The sequence below is a fragment of the Corvus kubaryi genome, unplaced genomic scaffold, assembly GCF_017639235.1.
Source record: "Corvus kubaryi isolate FWS band 111438036 unplaced genomic scaffold, C.kubaryi_AGA036_p1.0 71, whole genome shotgun sequence".
Lineage (NCBI taxonomy): Eukaryota > Metazoa > Chordata > Aves > Passeriformes > Corvidae > Corvus > Corvus kubaryi.
In genome coordinates this window covers 14,214,202-14,220,207 of record NW_024582059.1, presented here as the reverse complement: position 1 = coordinate 14,220,207, position 6,006 = coordinate 14,214,202, and the positions used below count along the sequence as shown (strand labels likewise).

The 6,006-nt window shown below is 42.8% G+C and overlaps 1 long non-coding RNA gene across 2 annotated transcripts in view; it reads left to right on the top strand.

Annotated features, from left to right (window-relative positions):
- The first annotated feature begins 286 nt into the window (after positions 1-286).
- Positions 287-6,006, top strand: part of LOC121675044 — a 50,277-nt gene continuing 44,557 nt past the window's right edge. Inside the window, exons 1-2 of one of the 2 annotated variants that reach the window (XR_006019948.1) lie at positions 287-427; positions 5,783-5,937. This is a non-coding gene — a long non-coding RNA (uncharacterized LOC121675044). The remainder of the gene's footprint in view (positions 428-5,782; positions 5,938-6,006) is intronic. The other variant, XR_006019947.1, reaches the window with a different exon arrangement.

The following is a 6,006-nucleotide window of genomic DNA, read 5'->3' as shown; positions in this document are numbered from 1 at the left end:
TGCTCTGGTGCAGGTGAAATATTGGGTCTAGAATAAACCTTTTTGACCACTTAAATGCTGCTTAAAACTTGAGAATAAACTTAGCAGCCCTTCAGTAGAAGCTGGAACTCTTCACCCGACCTTTTAGCAAGGGTAATTAGTACTGCAGTTTGTCAAGCCTTGGTTGGAGGGGTGATGCTGAGCTGCGGAACCCCAACTAAGGCTTTCCTCATCCCCTTTAAGTGCTGTGCATTGAACACAAGAGGTGTGTGTCTTACACTGCGCCATCACCCATCTTCAGCCTAATTTTTTGTGCAACGCAGGTCCATATTTCCCTGGAGAGCCCAGGTGTCTTACAGCTAGGACCTCAGAGAAAAAGAGCAGAACATCTCTCAAAGGAAAGGCAAATGTGACTTGGCACCTCTGTGTGTTGCTGGCTGAAATGGAGGTAAGGGCATGGTTGTAGAATTTAGCAATGTGTTGCAAACTCAGGTCATAAACATGTCCACCTCCAGATGGGCTGTTTGCACTGCTGCTGTGTGACAGCAGCTCAGGTCAGCCCTTCTCAGTAAAGATTTAGCCTGCCCTTACTTGACTCAGGATACCAGCTATTGCTGTTTAATGGCATCTACTGGGAATCCAGGAAGTAGAGAAAGGCTGGGTTTGCTTTGGTTCATCCTTTTTCCTCACCACTTTCCTCCACAGGCAGGCTCTCATATCATTTGGAGCAAAACACTGGCTCTTCAAGGTAAATGAAAAAAAGCAACATTTAGAAGTATGAAAAGTCTTTCTTTGCTGAATAAGTACCCTCTAAGGCCCACCAAAAGTATTTTTGAGATTTTAATCACAAAATCAGAGAATATTTGAGTTGAAAGGGACCCATTAGGGTAATCAAATTCCAACTCCTAGCCCTGCACAGGACAACCCAGGAATCACACCATGTACCTGAGACCATTGTCCAAAGGCTTCTTGAACTCTGTCAGGCTTGGTGCTGTGAGCACTTCCCTGTGGACTGTTCCAGTGTTCAGCCACCCTCTGGGTGAAGAACCTTTTCCTAATATCAAACCTAAACCTCCCCAGACACAGCTTCAGGCCATTCCCTCGGGTCCTGTCACTGGCCATCACAGAGAAGAGATGAGTGTCTGCCCCTCCTCTTCCCCTCACAAGGAAGTTGTAACTGCTGTGAGGTCTCCCCTCAATCTCCTCTTCTCCAGGCTGAACAAACCACTGACCTCAGCCAATCCTTGTCACCCTCAGACCTTTCATCATCTTTTTTCCCCTCCTTCGGATACTGTCTGATAGCTCAATATCTTTCTTGCACTGTAGCACCCAGAACTGCCCCCAGCACTGGAGGTGAGGCTGCCCCAGTGCAGAGCAGAGCAGGACAGTCCTCTCCCTTGCCCGGCTGGCAATGCTGTGCCTGGTGCCCCCCAGGACATATCAAGGTTGGAAGAGACCTTTAAGATCAAGTCCAACTGTGCCCCCAGCACTGCCACTGTAGCCCTTAAACCACTGAACCACATCACTCAGTGCCAGATCCAGACACCTCTTAAACACCTCCCTGCAAGGCCTCTCTGCCTTTTAGTTATAATATTGCTTGTTACAGCACAATCTCTTGTGCTTGTAGAGTCTTTCCACAAGCTGCAAAAAGCACAAAGCAGCAAAATATTCACTAAGTATCCTGGCAAAGGGTACACTTGTGATCAGGTCTAGATAGCAAAGATATTTTCTTCCTTCATTTGTTCCTCCATTTCTGCAGGCACTACAGGGTGGCTTAGCACATCCACTGTTGTCTGGAAATAGTCTAATCTTTATTTGCCAAAATGATAGCTTAAAACCAGAAACCAGCCTAAGAGGCCTCATATCGGTTGAACAAATAATCCTGACCGTTTCCATGTCTCCTGCAAGGTTTTTCTTATTTAAAATAATAATAATAATAATAATAATAATAATAAAGCTGAAAGCAAGCACTGAATCTTTGTGTAACCCAGTGAGGGCACAGACAATAAAACTGCTTTGTATGCATCCCTCTCTTACCCTTATCTTTCTTCAAGGTATCAAAAAAAAGAGGAAAGCAATAAAACCAAATACTTTATAGACCGTATAATGTAACACAACATCATGGTGCTGTTTCTCTCACTGAAGCCAGGCTGCAATGTAAGGTGAGGGCTGGGTCCTGTACATAGCTTTTGAGCAGCTACTTGAGAATTTGGTTTAGTTAATGTGGTACAGATGTCTGGAGTTATATGCATGGTAATGCCCTTGGGAGTTGTTTCATATAGAATACTACAGTATAAAATCAGGTCATTAACCATTTGGGATGGAAATCCCAGCTCTTAAGTGTCATTAGTACAAAACCTTAATGTAGAACAAAACAGTATGAATAACATGGTTTGGTTTGCTTGTTTTTTCCTTTTCGTTTACAGGACAAAAACAGGAAACAAGGTAATCAAAACCTCTGGTGGTTGTTATTGGAAGAAAAGACAACCCCAGGGTGTTGAAAGAACTTTATTTGACCTAAATAACTGATATTTTTTTTAGTTTTAAACATATAATTTATCTCAAAATTGAAAATCCTTGACTCCTCAAATATGCCTTAAAAAAATGGGCACTTGCAGAACTCACTCTTATCTTCTTACCCCTGACTCTAGTTTCAGTCAACATCACCATGAATTTGCCATGTTGACTGTATGGGACACCTGAGAGGGCCTGGCATTTTTAGGAAAAGTATGGCATATCACAGAAGGCATCCTTTCAAAACAGCTTGTGATCACCTAGTTATACTTTTGAAGTAATTATCCTCTCAGTTTCTTTGACTGTACACTTATTCTTCTTCTTGTTTCCTTTGGAAGATAAATATCTATTAATAACATGTACACACTATATGGGGACAGAGCAATGGCTTCCTGTGAGGTCTTGAAATCCTTCATAAAGTGCCCTCAAGCTGTCTGCTGTGTTATTCTTTGCTATCTGTGACATCATTACTGCTTAATTCCTGGATGCCTTAAACGTGGCACTCTGGGACATGAGAGGTGAGAGGATATTTCATGCTATTCTGGAAGCTGTTTTGGTGTAAAAAGAAATGGGCCAGATTTACCCATTTCCACTATTTCATGATCCTGTATATAGGAAAAGAGGTTGTTGACAGCACAGCTCAAGAGAAAAATATGTTCCTCAGGAGTGCATCCCTTCAACATTGGGCAAGAGTAGCATTGAGGACATTTCCATGGGCTTGTTAACAAATTACCTTCAGGGGAGAAACATGTTATGCCTGTGCTTCTGTTTCTTATCAGTGGAGAAAGTTTAAGGCTTGCTTGCATTTTCTTTTTTTTTAATATAAATTTGGACAGAAAATACTCTGGCACAAGCATCAAGCTGGAAGGAATTTTTAGGGTGGTCCTTATGTTTCTTCTATTTCCTGCAAAATTTTTAGCAGAGATGACAGCTGCTTCTGTGGCAAAAAGCACAAAGTTAGGACACAACAATGCTTAATTTGCAGTTGATCTTAATTGACTCCTTCATTTCTCATAATGAAAGTCAGTGAGTTTTCCTACATCTTTTGTTTCATTTGGTGATTCTCAGTGCTCTGGGATGAAGGTTTCCAACCAGTTATCCTCTAGAAATAGAGAGGTTCAATTTGTCACCCAGATGCAGCTCTAGCAGTACCTTCTTTGCATTTTCTTGGTGACAAGTTAGCATCTTTACCTGTGGAAAAAACCTGAAAATTTTCCAGAATGGTGGTGCAGAAAGGAATCAAGCTTGCAGTTATTACTTAAGGGCAAATGTAAGTACAGAAACCTCTGTTTCACTGATGGCAAATGAAAGGTAAGTATTGTGAGTGATGGGTTTGTTTGAAGGACTGAAATGAAGCTTTGCTCTGACTCTCCAACATGCCTTAATTTCCAGGCAGGGAAAACCTTGGCCCACCCTGAGAGGTGCACCAAGAGCAACTTAGGAGACTGCAAGGAAAGCCAGCCTCAAAAGTGTGGTTTTGTCACTCCTAGGTCCATTCCACAAAGAGGAACAGTAATCAGAAGGTGCTGCTGGTGCTTGAGGGGATGGATTTTTTGTGAGCATCTTATTACTGCCTTTGTTGGGTCCAGGGCTGATCTGTAGCTGTTATAGCCTTACAAAATTCTTCCAGCATTGCCTGACCAGTCTGAGTGGCTTTTAAAGGAGATGTGGTAGAGCAATAGTGTCTTTGTTTGGCATGTGTCTGTGGAACAGCTTGCATCCACAACCAAATCATTTCATTTACTTGCTTTCAGTCCATGTTCTCATCTCTTTAAAATGGGCACTATAATGCTGTCTCATTATGCACAGACTTTATGGGAGAGGTTCAGTAATCATTATGAAAAGGTCAGATGCTTCTGTGAAGGGCACCTATAAATGAGTCTATAAATAAATAGTCTAGAAGCCTTTAGGAGAGGCTAACAACTTATTTATCTTTTATCCTGCTGGTTGCAGGGGATGTATAAATGCAAGAGCATACTGCTAATTAGTTTAATGCTGGAATTTTGGTTAGGGGGCACTGAGACACTGCTGGGTGTAGCAGTTGGCTTGATATGACACCTGACCAGCACTTGGCTCATACCAATGCACAGTGTGGCTCCACGAGATCTGTGCTGAGCCTCGCTGGGGACTGTGTTTCTTAATCGGGAAAGGATTGTGTTTATTGTGATAAACACTGCTAAATATATCATCAGCAACTCTGTGGCACCGCTTTTTTCCACTTGGCTTAGAGGAGAAAAGCAACTCTTAGTAATGCTTTTTATTGACTAGTCGGAGTGCTGCTGGTTGTTTGGTTAGCATTCAGAAGTGTCAGCTCTGGACTTGAAGCTGGTTTCATTGCACACTCCGGTGGTGTTTAAGGCAGGTAGTAAAAAACACTTCATTTCCTTTTGAGGTCATTATATTTTTATGGAAGAGGACCCTCCTGATCTGCCTGTATACCAATGGGATGGATACTTTTGTTTGCCACCTGCCTGTGCAACATGTTTTGGCTGCAAGAGAAAGATCTGGGGTAGAGCACAAAAAAATTCTGTGGGGTGCCAAGAGATGGGGGAAGACATGGGGTGACCGAGAGGATGCCCCTTTGAAAGGCTTCTCCCTTGGGAAGCTTGTTTAATTGCTTCAGTATTGCCTAGCTTTTTGTCATGTGAGGTTCAGCACTTCCAGTTGCAGAGAGGCCAACAGTCTCAGTGTGGAGGTTCTCAGAGCCTCTGGCACGAGGTACAATCCTTAACATGCAGCTCCTTAGGAGATCCATCCAACTCCTTGATCTTTGGCTGCAGACTGAAGCACAGAAAAACCACTTGAACTTGACTGTAGGATACAGAGTGTCCCCTTCCTTTTCTCTCCGACTAAGGTGACTGGACTTATAAAGAGTATTCAGTCCCAAAGCATTCTGGTTCTTCTGAATCCAGTCTGCTCCAGGTTTCAAATCTGCTTAGTCCTCTGACTGTTCCCTGTGTCGCATAGTTTAATGCCAGGTAAAGGGAGAAAAAGTCAGTTATTCATTGTCCTACCCTCATCTGTCTTCTGAAAGAATTGAGCCAGGCTGCATGTTTATTTCAAATCTGGTTTAAATATCCAAGTTAAAAGACTGGCCTTTTTCTTTGACAGCCTGATCCCACCTGGGTTTGCTTTTATCAGCAATCTGAATGGAATAGGACTCAAACACACTCAGTGGCTTCATGACAGACAGTCTCATTTCTACCTGCTGGGCTTGCACAGGATGGTACTGGGTGTTGCACTCTTTGCAGATGGGATTTTAATGATTACAACCTTTCTTCTGTTGCAGCCCTTCCTTTCAGAGAGGTGGGAAGCACATGCATGTGTCGAAGAAGAGAAAGAACAGAGACTACTTGAAAAGGAAAATGCCCTGATGCACTAAGAAAAGAAAAAGCAGACTTTGTTCCTCAGTGCAAGATGACCCATCTCAGGAAGGCAGATTAGGTAAGTAGCTCAATCATCAGACCACTGTCTCGTTTGAGTATCTCAGCATACAAAATGTTCTCCTACTTT